The following is a 12821-nucleotide window of genomic DNA, read 5'->3' as shown; positions in this document are numbered from 1 at the left end:
AACCTGTTACTACGTTAAACTATTAATACTTGAGGGTTCTGAAGAAGAGTACATGAGATCGAAGATTCTTTGCATGGCACATTGAAGACAAGTTAGGACAAGTTCCAAAAAAGTTCTGCTGGAGAGACACTTGTCAAACATTTTGAAAATATTGTCGAAATTTACTTTCGTTTGAATGTACATATGCCATTCAACATTGTAGTTTTCGTTCATAATCTGTTATGGTTACCACCTTATGCGGTACTGTGGTGTGTATCCAGCTGCTCAGGGGAGCTTTTTGCTCAGGGTCGGTTCCAACCCTGACACCAACAGTCCAAGGGACCTAACAATTAAAAAAAGGGGACATATTACAACATCAAAACAAACAAAAATACAAACACTGCATACACCGGTGACAAGGGTGCTTGGTGGAAGTTGCACCCACACTTAGCCCACCCAACCTTGACCCTTTTGTCCAGTAATTTTTAAATATTTAAGGGCCCCGCATTCCACTAACACTTACCACACAACTTACATCCTATATTCCCCCAAGAGTTTACAAATTAGCACATCATATCGACTATTAACACTTACACATATAAATAATTTATTGACATATCGAGAGTTGACTTAATCCTAACAAATAAATATTTGAACAATGTTGACTTTAAAATTCCTAACACCTGAATCTGTCTTTATGTGAGCCAATCGCTCGGGCTACTACAGTCTACGAAGAGTACATAAAAATTTTTGCCAATCTGGCCACTTTTTGCATCTACTCCCTCCCTAATAGAGCTCTGTTAAGGGGGTATTATGGACGTGACCTTATGTCCAAAATTACCAATAAACTGGAACTCTCCCTTCGTATGACGGTCTAACCCTACGCTCAGGTATATAACCGGGCGTTAGAAATTTTCACAATATAAAAATCTTAACCTAAATTCTATACACTAAGGACAATCACACTTAAACTACAGACAATTACATTAAATTAAACTAGTCAGTACAAAATTTTGGTGTCATTCCATTTTTCATTCAAATTAATTATTAATCAAAATTCTCTTCTTTTTTTCCAGGCCGCAGGAGGAAGATATATATGCCACTTGGCCGCACCAACCGTTCAGGACTCGGTAAGTTTTAATAATACAAATTATTACCTGGAGATTCTGTACTTATATATTTTCTTTTCTTTCCAGATATTGATGATCTTTTTGACCTTTTCGGCATCAGACCTACCGAGCCGACCACTGTTTGAATACCGGTGCTTTGGCGGACCGGGGCTTGGCCTCACTCACGGACTTTCTGGGCAGCAGCGCTTCTCTTGCGTTTATATAAAAAAAAAATCCGCTGACCTCCTCCACAGACAAATTGGAGGGGTCAGAATTCTAGCCGTTTTCACGTTGGGTGTTGTCTTAAAAAGAAGAAACACTTCATAGAAACACCAAAAGAAAAACATACACTATTCGAACAACAAAAACTTACAAATTCTTGGTCACACACACACATACACAATAAACAGCAAATAAAAAATAAAAATTACTGAAAATTTCCTTCCAACTTTGTGTTTTAATTGGTTCACTTATTTGATTTTCAGTTAAGAAACAATTTTATTTTCCGTCCACCAAAACTTCAATGGCGAATTTTCTCTCCGTTACCCCTTTTATACGGGAGCCATTAGACGCGATTTTCCCACTTTTCCATATTTTTTTTGTTCTTCCTTGTTTATTATGTTCCTCTTTAATCGCACTTTGGGAACCCTATCGTCACCCATGGTTGCATTTGACGTTAGTCCCATGGACTAAGGGGAACATTGGCAACACTTTGACACCCAACCGTATCCGGTTCATTCATTTTTCATTTCATTAATTGCGAATGTAAAAACTTCGCTCCGCCGGTAAAAAAATAATCTTCGTCAACCACGGTACGCACGCAACAAAACTTCGCCATTTTCACACAAAAAGTGAGAAAATGGTGATGTGCGTTACTGGATTGTGATATTTTCCTGCAAAGCATCAGGATCAAATAATTTATTACAAAAGAAGAATGGATTTTGATCCACAAAAAAAAACACGCTGCTGTGCTCCCACATTGACTTGGATATATGGGTAAGTATATAAAATTTCATTTATAATAATTTTATAGACATAGAATAAAATAACATATTTTAATTAATAAAATTTTCTTTTCAGAAAAAATGGGTACGTATTTCCACAATGAATGGCCATGTGGGGTGGCTCAGCCTACAGGGTTAGTGTGAGTGTGTGTGTATTTACGCATCATACCACCGCTTATCACCATTGACAACAATGCCGGTCACACATACGTGTGCCGGCAACAACTACAACGGTTTGGTGCCGCTCCAACGAGCAGAACGTCGCCGTCGCAGCTGGTTTAAAAAAAAAAAAAAAAAAACACATACACAGCAACAATAAATGTGTGAACGTCATCTTCATACCATTTGTATGAAGATTGAGAAACAGGTAATTATATTCTTTATATTCTTACTATTAGGGCAAATGTTTATTTAATTTTCTTTTCCTTTCAGGTAAATTCAAGATTCGCGTTCGTGAAGTACCATTTGGGGAAATATCTGTTTTTTTCTTATTTATTGCGCAATTGACGTGCGACGACAACAAGAAATGATCGCCATTCAATTCACAATGGACAATCTGTCTTTGCCTGTGGCGGCGTTAATAGAGGAATGCTCTTCGGTGTTGTGTTCCCCAGGTAGGTTTTGTGTGTGAAAAACTTGAACGTGAAAAATATACAAATAAGAAACAAAGATTCTTGTGAGCAAAGATTTGCGGTGGCCACTAAATACACTTAATTGTGCACAAAAGAAAAAAATAAGGAATGAAAACGAAAAGTGAAAACAACGAACATAAAGAAATATGACATTCTTGAATACATGGTTAAAAAAGGGCTGAATGAATGAGTCATATAAAAATTGTGCAAGGTTCGTAATTCTTCCCCCCACAAAAAAAAACTTGTTATCGTTGTTAAAATTTGTGCATTGTGTCTCAGGTAATAGTGGAAATCTTTGCGTTGTGGATAAACCAACAACAATCGTGTGGCTCTGTCCAAATGGTGGTAGTTTGGAGTGATTATGCGTTTTTTCATGTTTATGTGTTGTTTATGTTTATTTGTTTTGTCTATGACTGGAATTTTTGTTTACGATTGTGTTGTTGTATTCTAGAGACGACTCTTTTACGAAAATAGGAAAATGAAAAACAATTTCTTGGTGAAATGTTCCTTTATGAATATTTTAATTTTTACAGAAAGATAATTTATCGCCAGTTCATACAATTTTACAAATTTATTTTGCGTCAAAACAAAACATTTGTATTTTCTGTGCCAAACTAATTTATGTTTTTGTGTTTTTATTTCAGTATTTTTTTCCCAATTGAATGCTATGAAAGTGCTACAATGAATCTGCCAGCATGAAGGAACAGTTTTTCGTGACCTCATCGACTTTTTTACATCACCACACAACAACGTTCCCCTGTGGATCATAAACCTTCAGGTAAGTCTTGTTTACTTTTTATTTTTGTGAGTTAGAAATATTGCGGGAAATGCAAGGAGAAATAAAAAATACTATTAAAAACATTTTGCCAATAAAAAAGATGCGTGGAGCATTTAGTTTTAGGCAACAATTACGTGGCGTAATTGTTTGAAAAAAAAATTACATAGAGTAGCCGAATGTTAAAAAAAAAATAAAAGAAGCAATTATGTTCAAAAAAATACGCGAAGTAGTTGCTTGTTGTGGAATGAGGTTGATTTAAAGGTGTTTTGGAATTCAGGTATTCCATCTCTATAATTGATTTATAATATTTTGCTAACGTTCACCGAAAGGAATAATTTGTAAATTATTCTATTTTTTTAACTAGATTGTACAATTGGCATTCAGAATCATTCATGGGCTCTCGGGTAATAGAAGAAATATAAAAAAAAATAATCTCATTTAAGAATTATTTGAGTTGTTGATCATAAAAATAAGGGTTTGCTGGAGTTGGACATATCTTTCAGTAGCTCAACGTGGGGAACTCCCACACCCTGAAGTCTCATTAGCCGGGCATTCAATTCTGTGCTAAATTAGAATATAAGACATTGGTCGTTAGATAAAACATTTACTTTCTTTTGCATAATTGTAAGCGAGATAATAATCTCTAAGCATAAATAATCAAAGTCGGAATAATACCTATATAAAAAGGGGACTGTCCACAGCACAAAAAAATTTATGGTATAAATAAAATGAGTCAATAAACTCCAGATATAATTACAAATAGTCATATAGTTTGATAAAATTGGACGTTCACGACACAAAATTATAAATCTATATTGCACTATTATTATATCACAGATTTATTGCACACTTCCTACACCTTAATATCTTTAGCATGATAATTACCAAGGGGTTTTCCCTGCAGAGTCTCCAACTCATACATGTTATTACCTATGGGTTTAACAATTCTGCATTTTAGGAATTTCTTACAAAATTTGGCATTTACGTTATTTTTGAAATCAGAGAGCATATGATTCCGTCTATAAACCTCTTGTCCAGGTAGGAACTTGACAAGTCTGGCTCTTTTATCATAACGTTTTGCACTATTTTCGTACGCGTTATGTAGATTCTTTTGGACCTTTTCTCTCATCAGCTTTAATTTGTCGGTTTTATTCATTTGCAAAATTTGATGGTCAGTTAATGATTGGAGCCGCCTAGCTAATTTGTAATCTGTTCCGCTCGTAAACATATTATAGCCAAACAATGCAAAGAAAGGATTCACCCCGGTTGCTGAGTGAACTGAAGTACGCAAAGCCTGTTCAATTTCAGAAAGATACAGATCCCAATCACGGTGATCCGACTGAACATAGGTCCTTATCGCCGCCAGTACAGACTGGTTTACTCGCTCTGACGCGTTTGATTGGGGAGAATAGTAAGCCGTTGTTATGTGATTGATTTTGTATCTTTTGATCATTTCTTCGAACATTTTCGACACAAACTGCTTCCCATTATCACTATGTATTATTTCTGGCACTCCGAATGTATGAAATACTTGATCTTCCAGAAATTTTATGACGTTTTCGGCCGTTGCTTCCTTCATTGCATGCAGGAAAATAAATTTTGTAAAATGGTCCATTACTATAAATATGTAGGAGTTTCCTTTCTTTGATCTAGGGTATTTGCCTAGGAAATCAATATACAGCTTCTGAAATGGTCTGTCGGTCACTACTTCATTTCCAATTGTAGGACGCATATTTTGATTGGATGGTTTTGTTTCCTTGCAAATCTGGCAGTTATTTACATATTGCTTGACTTGGGATATCATTTTTGGCCAATAATAAAATGTTTTTAAGCGGTTTAGGGTTTTGTATATGCCATCGTGGACAGCTTCCGTAAAGTTATGCGATTTTTCGATTAGTGCGTATGTTATTTCCTGCGGTATCCAAAGCTTCCACTCAAATTCCGTAATGTCTGGATCGCAATTCTTAGTTCTTTTATAGACTTTTTCATTTTCTATGCGGAGATCTGGTAACTTTTCTTTATTTTGCTTTATGGTGTTTAACAACTCGACATATTCCTCACTTTCAAATGCTGTGGTCTCGAAATCTAAGAGTTCTTCCTCACTAATCTCTTCAATTACGACATCAGAGTCAACCGGCATCCTTGATAAAGTATCCGCCACTACATTTTCTGAACCTTTACGGTGTTCAATGGTGAAGTCATATGCTTGGAGCTGTAAGGACCAACGAGCTAGTCGTCCGCTCAAGTCCTTTAATGACATAAGCCATTTAAGACTGGCGTGATCCGTAATGATCGTAAATTCCATCAGTTCGACATATGGTCGAAATCTCTTCACCGCTAATACTGCTGCCAAGCATTCTTTTTCCGTCACAGAATAATTTCTCTGGGTAGAATTTAATTTCTGTGAATAGAAAGCAATGGGATTTTCTCCGCCGTCGTCATCCTTCTGGAATAATACCGCACCGATTCCGTATTCCGATGCGTCACATTGGATAAAAAACTCCCGTCGGAAATCTGGGTGACGGAGCACTGGTGCTGATGTAAGGGCTTTCTTTAAATTTTTGAAAGATTCCATAGCCTCGGAATTTATATTGAACTTTTGTCCTTTTTTGAGGGTATCGGTTAGAGATGCAGATATTGACGCGAAGTTCTTAATGAACCTGCGATACCATCCGGCGGTTCCTAAGAAGCTTCTTACTTCTCGTGGACTTCTGGGTACAGGTATATTCAGGATCGCACTGATTTTATCCGGATCAGTCTTCAAACATCCATTTCCAATGATAAAGCCGAGATATTTCAGTTCGCGAAAACAAAATAAAGATTTTTTTATGCCGATCGTAAGATTTGCTTTTCTCAGGCAATCGGCCACTTCGCTCAACAGTCTTAAATGATTGTCGAAGTCATCCGCAATAATTAGAAGATCATCCAAGTAAATGAATACGTTGGACTTTAATCTACCAGGAATAACCTTATCCATTAGACGGCAAAGACGTTGCGCCGCATTACAAAGTCCAAACGGCATTACTCTAAACTGATATAGAGGGCGACCTGGTACTGTAAAAGCTGTATATGGTCTGGCTTCTTCTTCGAGCTCAATTTGCCAGAACGCATATTTCAGGTCGACGCTGCTAATATAGTGCGTTTGGTCGATTCTGCTCAATATCCCATCAATATTCTGCAAAGGATACGCATCCTTTATAGTAAGCGCATTTAATTTTCGAGCGTCTAGACAAAATCTGTTTTTCCCGGGTTTTCGAACCACCGTTGTTCTATTACTCCATGGGGAGTCACTCTCCTCAATCACCTTTAGAGCGAGCATGTTGTCTATCTCCTTATACACAATATCCTGCACGGCCGGCGATAATGGATAATGCTTATCCTTTACAGGATTTGCGCCTTCAATTAACTTTATGGCATGTTTTTCTAGACTTGTGCATCCTAATCCTTTCTCCTCGAATGTGTAAAATTTGCTTACAACTTCCGACAACCTGATTTTTTGGTCTTTAGTTAGGTCATGCATGTTGGCATTTGCGTTTTTGGATTCCCCATGAATTTTTATTTGGAGGTCTAAATTGACTTCTTCCAATGAAAAGATTTCTGGGGCTATCTCAAATAATCTCCAGAAATCAGTCCCTAAATATAAATCCTGCTGTAGGTCGGGACACAAATACAAAATAATTTCTCTTGTTTTATCCTTGTACTCTATGTTCACTATAATCTTGCCTAAAATTCTATGTCTTTGCCCTGAAGCTGTACTTATCGCTGATACATATGGAAAAATTTGCAGGTTTAATTCTTCGGCGATTTCACGGCACTGTTTTCCTAATAGGCTAACAGTTGCACCTGAATCTAAAAGCCCTTTAACCTCTTTTCCTTCGATTTTAACGCTAACGTAAGGTCTAGGATCTTTAGTCTCTTGAAAACGCTCAATTGCATCGCATATAATCCTTTTCCTCATTCGGTTTTCCTTTTGATATTTTCTTAATTTCATAATTCTTATTTTACTTTTTTCTTTCTTGCTAGTATTTTTAGTCGGATTCGGGTTCTCGCTATTGCTTTCACCGAAAATTCTTGCTTTAACATTTTCGTAGTTTTGTTGCCTAGATTCTAAGGGTAAATAATGTCTTCGTGAGGCATAATCCTGAGTATTTCCCGAATCTGAATCTAATTTATTGGCGGGTTTACTATCTTGGAGGGCTCGGAGGAACGATGGTTCCCCGTCGCAACCATGTTCTTCCGGGAGTTTTCCGAAGCGCAGTTCGAGCATTTAGGGGTTATTGTGTTTGGTCTGCCACATTTAAAGCAAAACAAACCCCTTTGTGTTGCAGGACAGTCTCTAAAACCGTGGCCTGGTTTTTGGCAGTTCCAACAGAGAATTGGGTTGCTCGTAAAAGCTGCAACTTCTACCACTTCATCTATTTCTTCAACCCTATTCAATTCTAACTCCTCTTCCTGCAAAGCACTAACCCGAATAGGTCTATTTACGGGCGGAAATTGTGTTGGTGGTGGTGCTACGCTATCTTTTTTGAAGAACGTACGTTCTATTTCTAAACATTCAATCCTCAACTGTTCCACAGAATTCACTGGCAACGCATAAACTATGCTAGAAAGATTTTTCCGTAAATTTTTCTTTACTAGAGAAATCATTTCGTATTCTGATACAGGCTTCTCTAGTTTAGAACGCATCAAATTCACATCATGGAAGAATGAATCGATTGATTCTCCCGGCATTTGTTTCCGTTCCAATAAATCCCTCATAGCCTCGAAACATGTCCGCCTAGTCTTAAATCTTTCCGTTAACCCGTATTTGAGTGATTCCCAATCAGCTATGTTTGAATTTCTTTGCTGGAGCCAAAACCATTCATAGGCTGGTCCTGACAATAGAATATGAAATTCATTTAAAATCTCCTCCCAGGCTAAACGATAGTGTTTTTGGAAATATTCCAACCTATATATGAAATCTTCGACCGACAAACTATTCGGCCTTCCCGAAAAATTCAATCCAAATCTTTCAATTCTTATTCCCATATTGGGTCCCAGTCTATAAATTGACGGTGTTACAGTGGCATGACGATTTGAGTGTGTCTGGTATTCGGTGTTGATAGGTGGTGGCTGAGTAGTGGGTGGAGGCTGAGTAGTGGGTGGAGGAACGTGGGGTACCTGGGTTTGATCCGTCGGGGGTCTATCTATAGATAACCTGGCGATTACTTCATTCAAATGTTGTATCGCAGCATGTACTTTCCCCATTTCATGACTTACGCTCTCCTGAACTAATGACCTTATACTATTGCGAGCGTCACTTACACTCTCTTGGACCATCCCCCTTATGAGCTGATCCATCTCGTTAGGCGGATTTACTTGATCAGGTTGCATGCTCAATGGCCTTTGGATACCAGAGCTAGGCAAATTATTGGGGTTATTAATAGTCCCGGACAGATCTCGAACAGTACTATCTCTATTTTCCATTGTTTCTTCACCTCTTTTCTTTTTATTCTTCGGCTTTGGTGTTTGAGTCAGAAACCTGCTACTATCAAACGCTAAAACTCTATTTCTTTTACTTTGTCTTTTCCCTGATGTATATTCACTCATTAGAATGATCAAAAATGCATAAAATTCAGAAAACACAATATCAAAAATTAAATATCTATTTAAATGCGAACCGTAAATGGAAGGACAATATCAGTAAATTTAAAACAGAAAACGGAAATTTAACTAGTATCTATTTATCAAAAAAAAAAAACACAAAATTTAAAAATAAATATAGAAATCTATCAATAAGTAAAAATAATAATAACATAAAAAATCAATTCAAACACAACACAATAAGAACTTATGATAACACAAACATAAATAACATAAATACGAATGAACAAAAAAAAATATCAACTAAAAATAAAAAATATGTATATGTATATATTTTAAACTGAACCGAACTAGACAGATATTACAACAATATTACTTTCTTCAAAATATGAGGTAATAGGATGTGTTTTCAATTGTCTGGCAAGTGTGTGGTTTTGATTTATATAATTTTAAGCTTTTTTTACGAAAAGTGTCCTTTTAGGTTGTCACGGTGTATTGTAAGACGTGGATTTAAACAAGTGGACAAAACATATTACATGCAAATAGACATTACGGCAATTTCCTAATTCTTGCGAAGGAAAAAGATCTCGTATTTAGAGTAATAAAATACAATGCTCTTGCGACTCACTTCGTCCCAGAGGCTATTGCACTTATTCCCTTATGTCTACTACAGACTATTTAATCTACTCTAAATACAAACAAAAACGTAAACAGTACAGGTCATCACACAATACATCATTTGTTACAGTAGACGAACAAGAGCTATTGCACTTGACCCATTCGATTTGGAAACGAATATCCTAATTTTTCTCAGACTTACAGCTAATATTGCACATTTAACACGACTTCGATCACGAAGTTGTGGTTGCGATATTCGCTATGCAAGAAAAATGCGATATTCGTTTTTTAATCTATTTTCTTAAATGGTCTATTGAACAGTGCCTCGGTGTTATTGCACTGAATATTTCGATTATTATCGTTTCAGTTTGGGCGCCATATTGTTATGGTTACCACCTTATGCGGTACTGTGGTGTGTATCCAGCTGCTCAGGGGAGCTTTTTGCTCAGGGTCGGTTCCAACCCTGACACCAACAGTCCAAGGGACCTAACAATTAAAAAAAGGGGACATATTACAACATCAAAACAAACAAAAATACAAACACTGCATACACCGGTGACAAGGGTGCTTGGTGGAAGTTGCACCCACACTTAGCCCACCCAACCTTGACCCTTTTGTCCAGTAATTTTTAAATATTTAAGGGCCCCGCATTCCACTAACACTTACCACACAACTTACATCCTATATTCCCCCAAGAGTTTACAAATTAGCACATCATATCGACTATTAACACTTACACATATAAATAATTTATTGACATATCGAGAGTTGACTTAATCCTAACAAATAAATATTTGAACAATGTTGACTTTAAAATTCCTAACACCTGAATCTGTCTTTATGTGAGCCAATCGCTCGGGCTACTACAGTCTACGAAGAGTACATAAAAATTTTTGCCAATCTGGCCACTTTTTGCATCTACTCCCTCCCTAATAGAGCTCTGTTAAGGGGGTATTATGGACGTGACCTTATGTCCAAAATTACCAATAAACTGGAACTCTCCCTTCGTATGACGGTCTAACCCTACGCTCAGGTATATAACCGGGCGTTAGAAATTTTCACAATATAAAAATCTTAACCTAAATTCTATACACTAAGGACAATCACACTTAAACTACAGACAATTACATTAAATTAAACTAGTCAGTACAAAATTTTGGTGTCATTCCATTTTTCATTCAAATTAATTATTAATCAAAATTCTCTTCTTTTTTTCCAGGCCGCAGGAGGAAGATATATATATGCCACTTGGCCGCACCAACCGTTCAGGACTCGGTAAGTTTTAATAATACAAATTATTACCTGGAGATTCTGTACTTATATATTTTCTTTTCTTTCCAGATATTGATGATCTTTTTGACCTTTTCGGCATCAGACCTACCGAGCCGACCATTGTTTGAATACCGGTGCTTTGGCGGACCGGGGCTTGGCCTCACTCACGGACTTTCTGGGCAGCAGCGCTTCTCTTGCGTTTATATAAAAAAAAAATCCGCTGACCTCCTCCACAGACGAATTGGAGGGGTCAGAATTCTAGCCGTTTTCACGTTGGGTGTTGTCTTAAAAAGAAGAAACACTTCATAGAAACACCAAAAGAAAAACATACACTATTCGAACAACAAAAACTTACAAATTCTTGGTCACACACACACATACACAATAAACAGCAAATAAAAAATAAAAATTACTGAAAATTTCCTTCCAACTTTGTGTTTTAATTGGTTCACTTATTTGATTTTCAGTTAAGAAACAATTTTATTTTCCGTCCACCAAAACTTCAATGGCGAATTTTCTCTCCGTTACCCCTTTTATACGGGAGCCATTAGACGCGATTTTCCCACTTTTCCATATTTTTTTTGTTCTTCCTTGTTTATTATGTTCCTCTTTAATCGCACTTTGGGAACCCTATCGTCACCCATGGTTGCATTTGACGTTAGTCCCATGGACTAAGGGGAACATTGGCAACACTTTGACACCCAACCGTATCCGGTTCATTCATTTTTCATTTCATTAATTGCGAATGTAAAAACTTCGCTCCGCCGGTAAAAAAATAATCTTCGTCAACCACGGTACGCACGCAACAAATCTTCTAAAATTTCATTAAATTTTTCTATTTTTAAATGTCATAATTTATATTTCTTAGTTCTTAGAGTGATTTGAATGGAACAAAGAACACAAATCTTTGTTCGCTCAGCAAATTTATTGTGGGGAATTAAGTAGATATTTCTTAATTAATGATCAAACAAGGAATAGAGAACGAATCATGTGCCACGTAAACTTAGCATTAGATTCTTGCAGGTACTGAAAGAGAAAATTTATGGACTGTAATGTCAGAACAACTACAACAATATTTTGTTTTGTTAATTTGATTTTTTCGAATTAATAACAAAAGGCGATAACTATTCGAAAACACAAGTTTTGCCATACATACGTTATAATTTGTTGTTGTTATAAATTAATTAATTGAATTGTGATCTGTTCGGTAATCGAAGCAAAAAAAACACATTTATACAGGTCTGGAACAGAGCATATATTGATTGAACTAGTCCATATGCTCATTTCAATGAATCATTCAATCGAACTAATTCGTTCATGAACTATACAACCCTAGAAGAAAGATACACAACGCACAACACAACAAAAAAATTGAAGTTGTTGTGTTTGCCGACGAAAAGGATTGAATCTGAAAAAGTGAATACGGCGGAAATTTAAAAAAGAAATATATAAAAAATAATAACAATTTTGTGATAAAAGCACATGTGGTTTATAGATAATTAAAAAATTTTTAAAGATTGCTAGAAAAAACGGACTTAAACAGCAAAAAAAAAAACTAAACTGAAATTTTGTGTCTGTATCTAATAAATGAATAAATGTGATAAATAATCAAGCCGAAGTATTAAAGCTGTATCTATTTGATTCGGTATAAAGGCAATTTGAATATTAAAAATAATGTACTTAAATTGAAAAAATAGATTTGAATAGTTTATAAAATAAAAAAAGCAAATGCCGCCCAAATAAAAAGACAAAAAGACGCCAAATGAGAGACAACAAACACAACCACCCCCATCCAACAATCGCTTGAGTTCTTGCAAGTATGTATTTTGTGTGTTTTCTTTCTAAG

The 12821-nt window shown here is 36.2% G+C and overlaps 1 protein-coding gene and 1 long non-coding RNA gene across 7 annotated transcripts in view; both read left to right on the top strand.

Moving 5' to 3' along the window:
* The first annotated feature begins 196 nt into the window (after positions 1–196).
* Positions 197–2084, top strand: LOC131802306 (uncharacterized). Its single transcript, XR_009342136.1, has 2 exons — positions 197–1109; positions 1176–2084. It is a non-coding gene; the product is annotated as an uncharacterized LOC131802306 (long non-coding RNA).
* Positions 2085–12337: 10253 nt separating this feature from the next.
* The window catches only part of LOC101893510 (serine-rich adhesin for platelets), a 69861-nt gene continuing 69377 nt past the window's right edge, over positions 12338–12821 (top strand). For 2 of the 6 annotated variants that reach the window (XM_059122323.1, XM_059122324.1), the window contains exon 1: positions 12338–12792. The gene's annotated coding sequence lies outside the window, so the exon portion shown is untranslated. The remainder of the gene's footprint in view (positions 12793–12821) is intronic. The other 4 variants (XR_891829.3, XR_009342133.1, XM_011298187.3 and 1 more) reach the window with 3 other exon arrangements.

This window comes from Musca domestica, unplaced genomic scaffold, assembly GCF_030504385.1.
Source record: "Musca domestica strain aabys unplaced genomic scaffold, Musca_domestica.polishedcontigs.V.1.1 20, whole genome shotgun sequence".
Lineage (NCBI taxonomy): Eukaryota > Metazoa > Arthropoda > Insecta > Diptera > Muscidae > Musca > Musca domestica.
The sequence above is the reverse complement of the archived record's forward strand: the minus strand, read 5'-3'. Positions and strand labels throughout refer to the sequence as shown.